Below are 18,975 nucleotides of genomic sequence, written 5' to 3' on the forward strand. Positions count from 1 at the left end.
CTCTGAGTCAATTATCTTTCTAATCCATTAGATGATTTTTAGAAGTTGGTTAGATTTTAGCTACATACACTCTAAGCTAGTGAACAACATTACTGTCCACTAGTTTAGGCCTCAGGATGCAGTTCACAGGATTTTAGACAACATAAAGGAGATGGAACGAGGAACAAGCTCTTCATGTTTTCTCTTTGGTCCTCCCTCTCCTGCCCACCCCGACCCATCTCCCACATGTGTTCTTTACTATAAATGTCTACGGTGTGGCAAAAAATATTAATGTGACCATGGAAATGGGATGAATAGAATGCAGTTGGGACACAGGCCCCTTACCCCTCATGCCCTCCCCACTGCCTAGCTCCAGTCCACATTTGTGCGTCTCTAACCCCTCCTGACCAGATGCCACACAGCCTCTTGGACAATCAAGACCTCTGAGGCTTATGATATGACTGTATCCTCAGGCTTGTGGTCCTTTGGCTTTTTTCTTTCCTGATTCATTGGAAGTCCTTTTCCCACTTATCACCAGGGCTGTGTCACTGCCGCCTCCCCTTTCACAGATTGCTCTGGGATGCCTCAGAACCCAGGTAACTGTCCTTGGCATCCTTCCTTTGAACCTCTTTAAGGACAGCACAGTCCAGAGTTGTTTTACACATTCTCTAGTAGCTTTAAAGACAAGCAGACAAACCTGTATGCATCTCCGAGGTGGTTTGGGAACTCAGGACGGAGCTGATTAGAGGGAATGCGGCTGTGGGGCAGGCGTGGTGCTTGCCTTCCTCTTACACAGCTGGCCCGTGATACTGGTGATGCTGAGATGGCCCTAAACGGTTGTGTGAGAATTTCCTCTTGTCATAACTAAATTGTTTCTCTTCCCGGATCTTATCTCATGAGCAAAATTCCCATCTCTAAACATCTCCTTTATCATTATCTTGAATTCAAGGGTGTCTTAAGAGTTTCTGGGTATTTAACAGAATCTTAGGGATCCAAATAGTGGCAGGTGGGTTAACTATGAAAACTGCTTAAGTAGTTAGTGTTCTGAAGTGGAATGCGGTGGGGCTGCAGGAGGTGGTGAGTTAGCTCCTCATGGCGGAAGAGGTTAAAGCAGAGGCCAGTGAGGATTCTGTGGAGAAGACAGAAATGTCTAATGGGCACAGGTGGCAGACAGCCCCTGAGATGGCCCCCAATGACCCACCTCCTGGAATGCATGCCCTATGTAATCCCCTCCCGTAAGTGTGGGTTGCATCTAGTGACTTGCTTCAAGTAAATAGAAAAAGTGATGGGAACTTGCTTCTTAGTTTGCAAAAGATTGTGACTTCTGTTTTGTTTGTACTCTCTCTCTTGCCCTTTCCTTTGCTTGCTTGATAAAGTCAGCTGCCATATTGTGAGCTGCCATATGAAGAGGCTCATATGGCGAGGTACAGAGGGAGGCATCAGTCCATCAGCTCATGAGGAACTGAGGCCTTCAGTCCAGCAGCCCAGGAGGAACTGACTCCTGCCAACAATCTCTTGAGTGGGCTTGGAAGCAGATCCTTCCTCAGTGGAGCCTTCAGATGACTGCAGCCCCTGTGAATACTGGGACTGCAGCCTACGAGAGACCACGAAGCAGAAGACCCAGGTAAGCTGCACCCAGATTCCCGACCTATAGAAACTATGAGATAATAAATGTTGTCATTTCAAGCCACTAAATTTTGGAGTAATTTGTTATGTAGCAGTAAATAACTAATCCAGCATGTTGAATAGTTGACCTCTGATATCCCTCCCAGACCTAGGATTTTATGATCTTTCAGGGGTTAAAAAAATGAGACTTTAAGCTATTGACTGTATTGATGCCTAAGCTGTTCTTTCTTTCTCTTTCTCCTCTCTTCTTATTCAACCCAGTAAATAGTTGTGCTTATCTGTTGGAATTCATTTTTCTTTGTACTCAAGCCTGTCAGCTAGCTGAAACCTTATTAAGCTGGCCAGAGAAAGTGAACTAATTCAGGCAAGAGTCTTTGAAAATCCTAGGAAGTCCACCAGGAAAAGGAAGATACTATCTGGTTGCTAATGCAGTGTGCTTTGCATGTGAAATAAGAGCTATCACAGCTCAAATAAGCGATTCTGAGGTGTCATTGATTGCTCTGGGTCTGAGCAGTTCTTTCTAATCTAACCTATTATTTTCACGTTAGCAGCAGGGCCCATCAGTGCTGGTACTGAACGGTTCCTTCAGTCATCTATTTGAGGAGCTGCCACAATTGCTTTCTGCATAGATATATATGTGACTTAAATGCTATTGGTTCAATAAAAGAATTACAGGGCTTTATTGTGACTTGAGGAAGCCCGGACAAGGTTTTGCCACTGCAGTTCCGATGATCTATTACTCTGCCAGACCAGCCCACTGAGTTAATGTTTTGTATTAAGATTTCTAGTCTTCATTTCTAGAAACATGGAGGCAAGTGACACGCTAACACTTGATGTTGTTGAAAGAAATAAAAGATGCAGTTTGAAATTTAAGTGATTTAAATAAAAGAAAAATCTCAGCATAGTGAACCAAATTGCCCTTCTTTCCCCACCAGGCATACAGGCAGACTTCACAAGGCTTGACCAATGGTGTATTTTAAACCAACAAAATGGTCTAGAATACAGACCCTAAGGAGTTCAATCGTGTGAAAAAAATCGCCCTGTGCTCTCAGCACATCAAGTACCTAGAATATATTAGAAATAAGCACAACTGCTGTTGATGCTTCTAAATAGTGTTCTGATGGTAAATTGTGACTAGCAATTTATCTTAGGAGCTGATTTCATCTGGGGGTGGGGTGGAAAGAGAACAAGAGAAGTCGAGGGGCTCATGATGTGTGGGGGAGTACTGCTGTCACCTGTAATATCTCGTCCCAGTGGGCTGGTGTCATGGACAATTGCAGCCATTGAGTGTGTCCTCAGCATGGTGGTTCTTACATTCCACTCACATACAGGTTTCCATTTGCAAAGATTTTCACAAAATAGTTTATTATATATTTCCTGTAACATGCCAAAGAAGATAAATCCAAGAATATAGCTGAAGAAATGGAAACCCAGAGGTTAAATCCTTTTTTTAAAAAAAATTGGGATAAAATACATATAAAATTTAACATTTTAACCCTGCTAAAGTGTGCAATTTAGTAGCATTAAGTACATTCACAATGTTGTGTAATCATTATCACTGTCTATTTTCAGAACTTTTTAATACCCCAAGAGGACTCCTTGTCCATTAAGCAGTCATTCTCCATTCCTTCCCCACGCAGCCTCTGGCAACTGCTAGTTTGCTTTCTGTCTCTATGGATTTGCCTATTTTGTATATATCATATAAACGGAATCATATAATATGTGGCCTTTTGTGTCTGCTTCTATCAGTATTTCATTCCTTTTTATGGATGAATAATATCCCATTGTATGGATATACCACATTTTGTTATCCATTCATCAATTGAGGGACACAGGTTAAATGCTTTTAACATTAACAGCAACATTAATTAAAAGTATTTTAAGTATCTACAGTCAATTAATAGATGACTATACTAGTAATAACGGTCCTTTAGGACTAAATTTCAAAAATGGAGTCCTTTTCTTAGCCAGCTGATCACAGGAATGGACTCCTTTTTCTGAGAGCAAGATTCATGATTCATCTTTATCTTCTAAAATGCTGAGACAGAGAGAAAGGTATTTGAAAGATGTGATTATCCTGAGAAAATGGTCTACTGAATGCTATAGGATATTTTTACTAGTTCTGCCATTGGCGGGCTGCAGTTACTCTGGGGAGAAGTTGGTCCCAGTAGCATCCTTGCAGAGAGTTTTTGGAGGAGTCTCCAGGAGGGAGGTCCAGGGTCTCTCTCTTAGGTTATGTGAGTGTGGAGGCTCTGTTCCTTTGCCATTCTGGCTAGAGTTTTATTGACATTCATGAATGATTCTACTACTTCGGGCATTCAAATGGTCTTCCCCCATTAGAGAAATTCTATGAGTTTGAGGTTTCTATTACTTTAGCATTTCACCATCACTCCCAGTATTACTGCTGCACCTGATACTGTTGAGCTAGGAGAATGGGATGGAATACAGGACGGGAGAACCCACAGCCAGAAAGCCTGGCAGTAGGTCTGAGATGGAAGGCTGGGTTGACATGGATAGGAGTGTCTCTACTCATATTCAGACGAAGATAACAAAGGCTCTTCGATGTGTAAATCGGAAATCTTGTGTTTAAAAAGGGGTTGATTTGGGAACTTCTGTGGGTAAGTAGATGTCATAGATAAGAGGAATGGGGGCACATTTCATTCCACAGTTTATAAGTCTTGGCAAGTTTTCGTCAACTCAGCCTCGTATATTTGGAGACTCTTACATCAGTCTTCTTCCAAGATACTTCTCAGTGGCAGTTACATCAGAGAAGGAAAAAAAAAGCCAGCTTCTTCTCAAACTGGGGAAGTAGGAACATAGATGTTAATTGTTGCACGATTCTTTATACCTTCTATAGATTTTATTAAAAATCATATATATTTTCTGATTTTGGAACAAATTCTTAAATTAAAAAATGTCCCACACAAGCCAAGCAGTTACAATTACAATGGATAATAATTGCTTTTCCTTTTAGAAAAATAGCCCACGCCCTTAATTAGATCGCTGTGTAGACCACACGGCATCTGTTTGCATGTTGCTTGCCGGAAAGTCCAAATGAGTAATATTGAATAATATCCTGCGTCTTCCACTGCTGCAGATCCTAGATGTGATCTGCCACTTCCACTCCAATTTCTGATATTGGAACTTCTCCCTGGCCCACTTCTGCAGTTATTAGGATAAGATCTCAGACTGGCTCGTGTCTGCAAGTGAGCATCGTATGGGTTGATGTCAAAGTGATTCACAAACCATGATTTATCTATCTATGTAGGATGGTTTTCATAGGGAAGATGCATTGTTTTTCTAGAAGGGTGTTGTAGTACCTTAGTCCTCATAATGCAGCACATCATGGAGTAAATGCACATGATTAAATATGACTAAGTGTAAAAGGAAACTAACACAGAATCTAGAACATGGTAACTTCTCAATACATGATCCTTCGTTTTTAAACCATTGGCAAAAGTCTATGTCAGGGGGCCTAGAATATTTTCCAGGTGGGAAGGATATAAACAACAAAGGCATATGCCAGGGTTTTTGGTACAACTGACAAAACGCTTGTATTTTCCCTTGAGACAAGTCTAAAAAGGCTCAGTCTGATTCCATGTGGCTTCTGCACAATTCTCATGGGGGAGATTCTGGACAGAGGCATAAACTTTGGTGAGATACCTCAGGGTTTTTCTAGACTTCAGCTCTTCATATAGAAAACTTAAATCCTTTCCAACATTTCTGCTGAGTAGGCATCCTGTCTATGTTTGAACATCTCCACCAGCAGGATCCCATTACCCTTATTTCTGAAAATGAAACATTTGCCTGACTTGTACTTCTTTATGCACAGAAAACTACCAGCTGCCATTAGTCCTCATAATTCCGAACGCGATTGATTGCATGATGGATCAATCACATTAATTACAAATTGTTGGGAGAAAGTTGCCCATGAGTTTCTTACCACTTGTATCAGTTTCCTAGGGCTGCCGTAACAAAGTATCGCAAACTGGATGGCTTAAAAAAATAGAAATGTATTCTCTCACAGTTCTAGAGGCTAGATGTCTGAAATCAAGGTGTTGGCGAGGCCATACTTTCTCTGAAGGCTCTAGAGGAGAATTCTTCCTTGGCTTCTGGTAGACCTTGGCATCCTTGGATTGTAGATGCATCACTTCAATTTCTGCATCCAATGTCACATGGCTTTCTCTCTTCATGAGTCTGTGTCTCTTCTCCTCTTCTTACAAGGAGACCAGTCATATTGGATTAAGGGCCCATGCTACCACAGTATGACCTCATCCTGACCTAACTAATTACATCTGCATTGACTCTATTTCCAAAGAAGTTCGCATTCTGAGGTACCAGAGGTTAGGACTTCAACATGTCTTTTGGAAAGACATAATTCATTCCATAACACCACTCAATTTTTCCATGTTCAAAAAAGGAACTTAGCCCTGTTGAATCCCTAGAGAGAAGATGTCTCAAGAATTGTTATGAACTAGGGAGCTGTGAGGATGTCACCTGGAGTTGTTATATCCAGTGGTATTACAGAGGGTTTTGCAAAAAGATAGAACATTGCTGATGAAATGATTGCTCACTGGATGTTATGATTTTATTCCCTATGAGCTCTTATTAGATTTTCTTTTGTTCAATTTGAGTTGCAATGCTGCTGTGCTTCTCAACCTTTTCAAAGTCATATAATACTTTCTTTGTTTATCCTCTGTGTATCCCCACCAGCTAACCAATTTTATTGAACTTTGCTTTTGGAGGTTTTGTCAATAAACATTAGATCAATTAAATGTGCTTTGCCAACTACACATGTCTGGTCTCTGTATTCTGATGCCTTCTTCTGAGAGGGGGCATGCTCCTCCACTCCCCCTTAAGAATCACTGCAATAGTATATGCTGCTGTAGGTTAGGGTGGAGAGAGAGAGCACAGAGCTTGTTGAAGAACTGCTCATATCACTTTTTCTACAACTCAACACATCATTCCATCCCATGTCTGAGGACAGGTGCTCCTCTACGTATTTAGGTAAGGTTGCTGCTTTGTAAGAGATGATTGGGAGTTGGGGAGGGAGAGGGGAGTTAGGCAAGGAATGGAGGTAAGGAGACGGGAAGACTGCCTTAGTCATCAGGGTTATCTGTATGACTCCTGGAAGTACGTGAGATGAGAGACTTTGATCACTTCTACATCCTGATCCTCTGAATTATTTGCCAGGCAGTTCTGTGGTAGGATTCCTGGTCTCCAGGTGGAGTGGAAAGAAATAGTCCCAAATGGGGATTTGCATGGGGTTACTGGTAAATGAGAAGGTCTGGAGACAGACATTATTCATTTGATGGTTCACGCAGAAGCTTTAGGGTAACACTGATTATAGTATATCCACCTTCCTTGTTTGTGAGATAAAAAACACCACTTCCAGTTGACTGCAGGCTTATCAATTATTGTCTACACCATTTACCTTCCTTTCTTAATGAGGCTAAATGGTTAATTTTTGGTAACAATTTTGTGAATTAATGAGTCAATGTGGTTGGTTATTAGAATAGTTTCCAATATGTGGTTGTGGTTATTGGCATAGTTTCAGCTAACACTAGTGAGGGAAAATTTAAAAACAAATTGATTATTACTATTATAGTTCCACAGTTTTGCCGACTCCTGGGAACATCTGCTTCCTTTAAGAAAGCTCTGCCCACACAATTCTCAGCACTGCACTTAGAGGTGGTTCACCCCCTGCTTGGAGAGTCAGGTGTCTCCCTCTTTCAGTGAAGTGAGTCCTTTGCTATAAGTAGAAGGAAAGAGAAGAGAAGGAGTGAGTAAGGAGAGCTGGGGTAAACTTTTCTCTTCTTCTCTGGGAATTCCATTTAAATCCTGGGAAGAAAGCATTGCCCAAACCCTTAAGGTCCCTGGAAGAACAGAGGAAGTTTGCACCAGAAGAATTTGCTATGTTCTTAGCACACTTGCCAGTCTTGGAAGTAATGCAGTGTAGGGTGGACAACCTAGTACAGCAGAAGCTGCAAACTCTCAGAATAGATTCCTCCACTTTCCGTTTCATGGCTTGTGACTGCAACTCCTTTTGCATTTGTGATTAGTGATACTTAGAGCCCACTGGCATTTCTCATCTCCTAGAAGAAAACAGTGTGCTAGATAAACTGTGACATTGGGATTTATCTGCTGTATTAACATATAGGAACCAACTTGTCAAATTCTCTGAGAACTAATGAGAGCAAAATTATCACAATGTGGTCTCAAAATAAATATATATATACATGTATAGTACAACAGCAAGAAATGTTTATTGTAAAAGCCCTAAAAAGAAAACTACTTCTAATCCTACCATCTAGTGATAACCACTGGCATTTGACATATATCGTTCATAAACACACACACACTCCCAATTTGGATTGTATTGCTCATACTGTTTTGTAACATTTTCCTCTTAACAATGTTGTTAAGGTGTTAATTATTCCTCTAAAACTGATTTTAAATGACTACATAATATTTCATTGTATGGCTGTGACTTAATTTATCTAACCTTCTAATTATTGGTCATTTAGCTTGTCTCCAGTTTTTCACTATGCTAAGTAATGCTACAATAAGCATCCTTGCATGAAACTGTTAGTGCACATTTTTATCAGATAATTTCTTTGTTATGTTCTTTTCCCTATTTTTTCAATACATATGTATTCACTTAGCAACAGCAATTTTAAGTTGTATTCATGTATTATATTAAGGAAGCTCTTGTTTTATTTGCTCCCATCCATGAAGCAAGTGTATTTTCTATTTTAAAAGCACTTCTTAAATTTAAATAATTAGAATGAAGTTAAAAATTATTGTATTTAACTACAAAACACACTGGAGCATTGGACTGTGTATTAGTCTGCTCAGGGTACCATAACAAAATACTGTAGACTAGGTGGCTTAAACAACAGATATGTATTTTCTCACAGCTTTGGAGGCTAGAAGTTAAAGATCAAGGTTCTGGCCGATTCGGATTCTGGTGAGGACTCTCTTCCTGTCTTGCAGATGGCTGCCTTCTCACTACGTCCTCACATGGCCTTTTTTTGGTGAGCACATGCTCATGGAGAGAACAGGGAGAGAGAAAGCACACTAACAAGCTCTCTGGTGTCTCTTCTTATAAAGACACTAATCCTGTTGGATGAGGGCCCCACCCTTATGACCTCATTTAACCTTAATTACTTTCTTAGAGATGCCATCTCCAAATAAAGCCACATCGGGGGTTAGAGCTTCAATATATGAATTTTGGGGGGGATACAAGCATTCAGTCCCTAACAGATGGAGATTTTGAAAATTAATTGCATGTCCCTATCTTTATATAGCACCTTTATGTATATTATCCTGTATCATCTGAAATAAGTCCTATAATCTTTAAATCTTCCTCAGGTTACCTTCTGTAAAAATTAATTCTTTTAGGTAATACATGGATATAGTTGTCAAAGTCAAATAATAATAATAAAAGCCTTATAACAAGAACTGAAATAGTTTCTCTCTAGCCTGCCACCTCCAGCCCAGCCTTCCTGGGTCCAGCATTTCAAAGGTAACTATGTTAATGCCTTTTGGCATGTTCCTTCATATTTATAAATACTATGCCTACGTATTAATTATCTATCACTGTGTAAGAAGTGGCTTCAATCTTAGTGGCTTAACATCTCATGAATTTCATAGCTCATTATTTCTGTATGTCAGAGGTCCAGGCAAGCTTCACCGTGTCCTCTGCTCAAGGTCTCACAAAGCTGTAACCAAGATGTCAGCTGAGCTGCATTCCATTCTTTAGCTCAGAATCTTCTGAGCTCACATGCTTGTTGGCTGAATTCAGTTCCTTGAAACTGTAGAGCGGAGGTCCCTGTTTTCTTGCTGGCTGTCGGCTGTGGTCTGCTCTCAGCTCCTCAAGGCCACTCGATGTTCTTTGCCACCTGGTCCTCTCACTTCTTTCAGCAGAAAAATCTCTCTTTAAAGGCTTTCACCTGATTAATTCAGGTCCACCAAGAATAATCTCCTTTTTGTTTACCTTGAAATCAACTGATTTGGGACCTTAATTGCATCTGCAATGTCTCTTCACCTTTGCCATATTTTATTGGCTGGAAACAAGTCCCAGTTTCCACCTGCACCAAAATGGGGGGAGTATACAAGGGCATGACCCATTGGGGTCACCTTAGAGTGTGTCTGCCACAACCTCTAAAGCTATATCTGAGTAATCAATTTTAGACATTATTGAGTTCCTTTTTCGATGCATAGTATTTTAGCTCCTATACCTCCCTTCTTTTCCTCTCCCCTCCTCTCTCAATTTAGTTATCTCACTTATTAAAAAATTAAATCCATATGTGAAGCTTTTATTATTCTGTTATGTAAATTTGTGGTGGACATTTGTCATATTTGTAACTGCAGAGTCTCCTTTGAACACTGTTAACTGTTTTTGAGAAATTATCTGCCTAATGATTCCCCCCTGCATTTCTCCATTATCTTCTACCTTCTAAAGTTGCTGTTGAGATGCCTGCTATGGACTGAATTGTCCAAAATTCATATGTGGAAGCCCCAACCTCCAATGTGACTGTATCTGGGGATATGGCTTTTAGGAGGTGATTAAGATTAAATAAGGTCGTAAGGGTGAAGTCCTAATCCAATAGCATTGGTGGCTGAAGAAGAAGAGAGAAAGATCTCTCTCTCTCTCCAAGTACATAGGAGAAACAGCAAGAAGGTGGCCATCTGCAAGCCAGGAAGAGAGTTCTCACCAGAACCTCACCATGTTAGCCTGCTTGGACTTCCAGCCTATAGAACTGTGAGAAAATAAATTTCTGTGATTTAAGCCACCCAGTCAATGGCATTTTGTTATGGCAGCCTGAGCAGACCAACACAATGCCCAGTGCTGCTCTGACTCGAGCTCCTTCGTATGTAACCTAGAAGTGTTTAGGATCTGTTCTTTGTTTCTAGTGTTCTGAAATATGATAATATGTCTTGATGTTGGTCATTTAAAAAAATATTCACTCAATGGACATTTTCAGTTTGAAATTCAACTTCATTTACTTCAGTTCTAGAATTTTTTTCTTCTTTTATTATAATGTTCTTCCTAATGTTTTCTCTGTGTTCTTTTTCTGGAATTCCTATTATTTGGGTGTTGGACACTCTTGTCTAACTCTTTTTTCTTGCTTTTTTTCTCCTGTTATCCATCTTCATCACTTTTTAAAAGTCTGCTTTATCTTCCAGTTGCTTTTATTGAATTTATAAGTTTGGCTCTCATATTGTTCATTTTCAAGAGCTCTTAAAAACTGATTATTCTTATTGTTATTAAACAGCATCTTATTCATCTTTCATGAATGTAATATCTTGAAAATTTCTTCTGCTTTCTGCATTGTTTTTATTTCCTCTGAGTTATTCTTTCAGTGGGAGGAGAGGGGAGTTATTTGTTTATAGTTTTCTCCATTTTGGAAGTTTTCCTCAGCAAAGGTTGAGAAGAAGACCAGGGTCAATTTTTTTCCCATACAGAATTCCAAACAACCCTGTGGATATCTCTGATATCAAATGTACCTCTTTCATGCTGAAACTGATGTCTCCAATACCTGAGCTTTTCTGGATTTCTGAGATGGCAAACTGGCTTATTTCTCAGCATTGCCATCCCTACCAATAGCTAAATCTGAACCCTCCCTCCTCTGCAAACTATTGGCCATTCTTCCATTTTCTTTCTGTGTTTACATATTGTTTCAGTTACAGATATCTTATGGTTTCATTAAACACAAACTTTGTGTTTCCACGTCTTTGTTGTTTTGGGGTGGTATGAGGGATTATTTTTAAGAGAAGGGGGCCACAAACATGTTTACTCTGTCATCTTGAATCCAAAAGCACCCAAGATCATTTTGGAATGTTTTTATACTTCCCTGGTGGGAGGGACAGGCATTTTGAGTCCCTTGTCAAGATAATGGAATTTAAAGAAAGGAGAGGGACTTTGCACATCACATAGTGGATCAACAGATATAGAAGAAAGCTGGGAAAACTCAAATCCTATTGAGAGTTTTTCTGAAACACAGAAAATGGATAAATGGTCTATTTGAAATATGAAATTTTCTGTTTGATAATGCCCGTTGCTTGTAACTAGTTGGTCAAAATTAGATTTCACAGAAGCATTATGTTTTGATTACCATGTGAGAATTTTACAGCAAGACATACAATGTGATTTGAAGTCCTCCAACTCCCTAACTGTCAGATTGAATTTTTGTAAGCCGTAGTTGTTCAACCTTTAGAAAAACAGAAAACTTAGCAATGCTCTTCTGACCAGGGCAAAGCAGAGTGGGAATAACCATGTCAGATTTAAATTGCGGATGGTAGAACACTGCCACTTTTTTCAAAACAAGCAAGGTGAAGGCTAGTGTTCCCCATTGACCATAGGGAAAGTTCTGGGGCTTGGCTTTGGGCTTCTCCAGGATTCAAAATGTTGTTCTGGTTCATGCTCTCAAGATTAGTGAAGGAATAATATTTTTAAAAAGGCTTAGTCATTTTGTGTTTGCTATTTACTGAAGTCAAAACGGTATGGTTTGCATTAGCAAGACTGCTGCAAATTGTGTGGAAGGGATTTAAAACAATTCTCTGGCTTGTATGAAAAATGAGCCCATGATTCCTGGCTCCTCAGAGTTCCTTGTGGGAGTCCTGGTGTAAAATGATCTTTTATATGCCTGGTTGGAAATGCATTTTTTTTTTTTAAATAAACGTTTTGCGTGTAGAAACTGAAGTTTTCTTCTTCAGTCTTTTTTTAGTGCTAAGTAGATTGATTTGTCATATATACACACTAGTACTTAGAGAAGAATTGTCAACAGATTTAAAACACATATTTGAGGAGATTCTGTGGTGATTACTGTGTAACTATTTTGGAGTCGGGGTTCTTCATTTTCCTTCCAAACACTGTTTTGTGTTACAGGAAAATTCCCAGTAGCCCTGCTTACAGGTGCATATGGGCAAGACAGTGGAACCCTCTGGTATGATGTTAGGCACTCAGAAAATGTCCCTACCTTTCCAAATAGTTTATTGACAATATTACTCCCTGATAAATCCTTTTATTCTACAACTAGAGAGATATTCTACACGTTAGCATCTTTGGGAGAGGTAACGCATTGATATAAATTCCCAAAGACACAAATGTCCCAGACCCAATTGTGAATCTTCTTCTTAGTATGGAAGTGGCAGAGAGGAGGACCTGGAGATGTCAATAAAACAGAAGGAAAGGGCTTGGACAAAAGGAGGATTTTATAGCGAGACAGGCAATATGATTTGAAAACCACAAACTACTTAGCTGTCACACTCAATTTTTAGAAGCCTGAAGCCAAGAGTGTTGCAGAGACTAATGAAGGCAAACTCTTCCTACTTTTCAGTTTTGCTGAGGGCAAGATGGGCTGGGAACAGGGATCTTTCCTATCACACATGTTGAAGAGGCAGACGACAAAGTAGCAAACCGGACTCTGGAGGATGGCTTCCCAGAACATCAGGTGAACTCTCGTTCAGGGATGGTCACTCTTTCTCCTCTGCCAGCCCAGAACAAGTTCCTCGCATACCCAGACCTGTGAACAGGATTCCTCATCCTGACAACATGGCTCCAATGGGTAAGAATGGGAGTTACATTATTAGAAGTATTTGTTCACAAAGAGTTTCTAACACTTAGTAAGGTAATATTTATTTCTTTGAGTGGGTGAAAGGGAGAGAAAAAAATCTTAGCTTCTTTAAACGTAAGTGAGGATGATTGTTAGAAGTAATACTTTAGAAGCAGAATCTCAACTTTTTTGTAATCCAGGAGAAAAGATTCTGTGGTCATGACATTCTCCAGCTTTAAAATGTTCTTTAACTCTCCTTTATCTACAGTGGTGGTTCTTTACCTATATGAGAATTTATTTTTAAAAAATCTCTTCCCAGGAAAATGTGTGTGTGCACACGTGTACACCACATGTATACTCTTTACTTACAACTTTCAGGAGCCTTTAACATTTTCCTTGACCTACAGGAAAAATCTAATTTCCACAAGCTTGCATTCTAGATCTTCCATAATTTGACCCCAATGTACTTCTCTATTAAGGAATTATTTCTTTGAGACACGATTATGCCTGGAGAGTATGCTGAGATCTAAGCCAAAGTGATGTGTAATAGTCTCCAGACACTGTATAAGGGAAGATATCATGAGGCAGTGTGCAAAGCGCTGAAGTGGGCATTAAGTTTTGTAACTTAGCTAGTTTTGTAACTCCTAATTGTGTAACCTGGAGGGGCGGGGAATATCATTTAGGCTTTTGGGGTCTTAATTTCCTCATCTGCATAACTAAGGGTGTTCAATGTTCTCTCTCATTTCTCTTACCCTTGAGTTTCTAGACTTTATGATTCCAGGTTATCACCACCTCATGTAGGGCCAGTCCCACTCGCAGGAATCATTTATTAGGCTACTTATGATGTGAAATCCTTAAAGTGGATCCAAAGCCATAGAGCATAGGACCCTGTCCCTCTTGCAGGGAAGCAGGTCCAGGATGTATCTGCAGCCCTATTCTGAGTACAGAACAGCTTCTGCCCCAAGTCAGTGTCTGCCTTCAATTTTCCCCTTTTCTTATGTCCGTTTCTCTGGTTCTTTGAGTTCACGGCAAGAGTACACACTGACTTATCACCAGGTAGACCCAGCATTTGCGTATTCCCTTCTGCATTCGATTCGTTTGAAAAGTGGATTTCCTGGCCCTGACCCATTTATCTACCTGGCTCTTCCAGTTATATCTACTCTTGGCAGAGATGTTTTGCCTGCCTGACTCACGTTGCCCTGCTCCTCTTGGCTCCTGGCTCTTATGGCCACCCACATCTCAATGTGACACAGAGATATGGCAGAGAATGACCATCCCTTCTTAAGGGCATCTCTCATTTCTTAGTCCGCTTCGGCTGCCATAACAAAATACCACAGACTGGGTGGCTTAAACAACAGACATTTATTTCTCACAGTTCTAGAGGCTGGAAGTCTGAGATCAGAGTGCCAGCATGGTTGGATTCTGGTGAGCACTCACTTCCTGACTTACAGATGGCCACCTTCTCACTGTGTGCTAATGTGGTGGAGAGAGAAGGGGTTCTGATCTCTTCTTATAAGGATACTACTCCCATCATGGGGGTCCCACCCTCATGACCTCCTCTAAACCTAATGACCTCCCAAAGGCTCCATCTCCAAATACCATCACATTTAGGGTTAGGGCTTCAACATACAGATTTGGGAGGGACACAAACACTCTCCTCTCTGACCATAGACTGAAAGAAGACAAGAAGTGACTTCTAAAGAAAAAGATAGAGAATTCAGGGCAGGGGTATAAGATGAGGAAAAGTAAGGAGCCTGAGGGTCTTTGAATTTGCATTTACCTATTATTTCCACTGTTTCTAATTTTAGCTTTAGAGAAGCTTTCTTGACCCTCATTCAACCACCCCGATGAAGAAGTAACTTTCACGCAGAAGCATCTTCTAAGTTGAGAGGGGAGGTTTTCTGGGAAAATGTTAGGCTTCATTTTGAAACAAATGGAGTGGAGATGGTGGCAGTAATTGAAATAGAAATTCTTAAATTATCCTCCTCCAGGTTCCATAGATTTTTTTTCCTCAAAGAATCGCATACAAATTTCATGCATCCCCTGGCAATATTGTGGTTGGAGACAAGAGTCTGTCATAGATGACAAGAGTGTAATCTCTTAATATTTCCATCCTTGGCCTCAACAGAGCAGAGTGTTTCCATGTGGTCGCCTTTTGGACGAAGGTCAAGATGAGCAGAGACCACCAAGCACATTTCAAGAAGGATATTAGATTTCACTGGGGCCGGGAGCTCAGAAGTGAGTTATTAGAGTTTTGTTTATGATACCCTCTGGCTATATTCTTAATTAGGTGGAACTGATAAGCTTGATAAATTTTGAACTATTGCTTTCTGTTTGCCAATAACAAAATATTACTGTGTAGGATGTTAGTTATTTTCCACATCAAACCCTTTCTATTTTCCTGAAGATATCATTAGTTTCCATTTCAATGGGCCTTTTCTTTAGAGGGAGAATGTCCTTTTTGCCTTTTTTAATTAAAGCACCTTGGTGACTAATATACAATTTCTTTAGACTTTCCTCTGAACTCCATTCTCTATATTTCCTTCTCTTCAGGGCTCCAAGGTTTTGCTCTCTCAGGTAATAATTAGATCAAACAAAGGATAATAATTAGATAAAGCAAAGCAGATACAGATTATTTCTTCCCAACTCTCATCAACATTTCTTAGCCTATATTTTCTTTTTCTTTCTTTTTTCTGCTTTCTTTCATTCTTTTTCATCCTTTTATTAATTCAACTGTGAATTAAGCAGACTCTATTAGTTGAATTGATAAAAGAATGAAAGTTTATAGGGATGAAATCTCATCCCTATAAACATTATATTCCTATTTTTAAATGGTGAGAAGCTGTGTGGGCAGTAGTTTAGGGAACCCCAAACCATGGCAGTAAAAGAAAGAACAACAACAACAAAAACATAGAAAGCAAATATGTATTTATGTTTATGAAACAATTGCATACATAGGTTTATACATGCAATTAAACAGATATGACATGTTGGAATATTTTCTTAGTGGTGTCCTAAAACCATAATTATGTCTTTATGAAATATTTAGTCAAGTTTTAACAAGTCCAAGAATAATTATTTTTCTGTTCTTGTGGAATGCAAACTTAGAAGTCTAAGAGTTCAATTAATTATCCCAGAGTTGAAAGAGTTTGAATGTAGAGGGATTTTTTCTCAGGGTGTTGTTTACCATAGATTTAAGTCTGAGTTCAGTTGCTGCAGGCCAGAAAGATATCCACCCGCTAACCCCCTCGTTCAATAATATTCAGGAAGAGTATTCCAAGTAATCACACCTAGGAAATGAACCAGCTCACTGAGAGGTAAAGAGAAACACCTGGATTTTAGAAATGCACAACAATGATACTGCCAAGAATATCTGTGGGAAGGAATATATCAGCAACTATTCAAGGATGAGGTTCATGAGTTGTAGTAAGTTACCCTCAGAACAGAAGACTGTGAAACAATAGGCTAAAATGCTCTTTCATTTTACACAGGAAGATTGCTTCTAGGAAGAGGCTATTTAGGAAGATGGTACTTGAATCTTTTTTGAAAACATTTCTTTCTTTCAGAATTTATATATCAGAAATCCAACTTCTGGACAGCCTCTGGTGTCAGGATGTTTTCTGTGGTATCATCATGTTTTCCTATGGCGGGGCCACTTTAAGGGAAGTAGAAGAGAAGGTTGAGGTAGAGAATATATGGGAAAAAGTAAAACTAAGAGTTAGAAATGGAAAATATATGAGTAAAAATAAAAGACTGTATACATTTATTTTTCTCTTCTCTTCAGTTCTTGAAAAGATATTTAAAATTGTATAAAGCAGGGGCTGGCCCGGTGGCACAAGCAGTTAAGTGTGCGTGCTCCACTGCAGCGGCCCAGGGTTCACTGGTTCAGATCCCGGGCGCACACCAATGCACCACTTGGCCATGCTGTGGCAGCGTCCCATATAAAGTGGAGGAAGAGAGGCACAGATATTAGCCCAAGGCCAGTCTTCCTCAGCAAAAAAAAGAGGAGGATTGGCAGATGTTAGCACAGGGCTAATCTTCCTCATAAAAAAATTAAACAAAAATATTGTATAAAGAAATAATTATAATGCACTGTATTATCAGGTTTATGACATATATATGTGTAATATGTGTGGCAGTAGTTAACATGAAGGAGGAGGGAGAAAATGTAGCTATATTGAAGCAAAATTTCTATATTTTACCAGAATTAAGTCAAAATCAAACTGAAGTTGTCTGTTATAATTTAAGATGCATATTGTAATCCCTAGAGCAACCACTGAGAAAATAGCTTAAGAAAAAAGAGTTAAAACATAAAAAGAGGAATTAAAATGGCACAATAGAAAATATCTATTAACCCAAAATAAAGTAGTAAAAGAGAATCAGAGACTTGAGACATGGGAAACAAATAGCAAAATGACAAGTGTCAATCCAACCAAATCAATGACTTCGTTGAATGTGAGTGGACTAAACACCCCAATCAAAAGGCAGAGATTGCCAGAATGGATGAAAGAGCAAGATCTAACAATATGCTGTCTGAAACAAATACACTTTATGGTTAAAGACACAAATAGATTGAATGTAAAAGGTAGAAAAAGATATAACATGCAAATAATAACCATAAGAGAGTTTGAGTGGTTATATTAATATCAAACAAAATAGATTTTAATCAAAAAATATTACTAGAGACAAAGAGAGACATTTCATAATGATGAGAGAATCAATACATGAAGAAAATATGACAGTTATAAATGTATACATATGTAACAACAGTTCCCCCAAAATACATGAACCAAAAGCTGACAGAAGGAAAGAAGAAATGTTTAAATTCAACAGTCAGAGTTGAAGATTCTAAAACTGAAAATTTTCAATACTTGATAGAATAACTAAACAGAGACTCAACAAAGGTGTAGAAGATTTGAACAACACTATCAAACTTGACCTAAATGGCCTAAAATGACATTATAGAACACTCCACCCAACAAGAGCATAATATATATTCTTTTCAAGTGCAAAAGGAATATTTTCCAAGAGAGACCATATGCTATGTCATAAGATGTCTTAATAAATTTAAAAGGATTGAAACCATTTCAACCATAACAGAATTAAAGTAGAAATCAATAACAGAAAGAAATTTGGGTATTAGCCAAATATTTGGGAATTAAACAACACAATTCTAAATAAAACATGGATCTAAGAAGACATCAAAAGAGAAACGAGGAAATACTTGGAGCTGAATGAGAATGAGAACACAACATACAAAAAATTATAGATGCAGCTAGACTAGTATCTAGAGGGAAATTTGCAGGTTTAAATACCTATGTTAGAAAAGAGGTTCTCAAATCAATAATCTAAGCTGCCACTATAAACCAGCAAAAGAAGAGCAAATTAAACCCAAAGCAAGCAGAAGGAAGGAAATAATAAGGACTAAAAGTCAGTGAAATAAAAAGTGAAAACCCACAATAGAGAAAAACCAATAAAATCAAAATTGGTTCTTTGAAGAGATAAAGAAAATTGGTCAACCTTTAGTTATACTGACCAAGGGAAAAAGAGAGAAGACACAAATCATTAAAATCTGGAATGAAAAAAGACATCAATGATCCTACAGAAACAAAAAAAAAATATTATAAATGGAATATTATATAACTTCATGCCAATAAATTAGATAACTTAGATAAGATGGACAAATTCCCAGACAGCCTTTAATTACCAAAATTAACTCAAGAAAAAAATAGAAAATCTGAATAGAATTATAACAAGTAAAGAGACTGAATTAGTAACTAAGAGTTTTCCCACAAATAAAATCCCAGTC

At 38.8% G+C, this 18,975-nt stretch overlaps 1 long non-coding RNA gene across 1 annotated transcript; it reads left to right on the top strand.

The window, feature by feature from the left end:
- Window positions 1–1,081: 1,081 nt before the first annotated feature.
- On the top strand, window positions 1,082–15,829 carry LOC147915383 (uncharacterized). Its single transcript, XR_015553977.1, has 3 exons — window positions 1,082–1,603; window positions 12,951–13,178; window positions 15,295–15,829. It is a non-coding gene; the product is annotated as an uncharacterized LOC147915383 (long non-coding RNA).
- The last annotated feature ends 3,146 nt before the right edge of the window (window positions 15,830–18,975 follow it).

Source organism: Ceratotherium simum, chromosome 13 (assembly GCF_057802395.1).
Source record: "Ceratotherium simum simum isolate JZ-2026a chromosome 13, ASM5780239v1, whole genome shotgun sequence".
NCBI classification, from domain to species: Eukaryota; Metazoa; Chordata; class Mammalia; order Perissodactyla; family Rhinocerotidae; genus Ceratotherium; species Ceratotherium simum.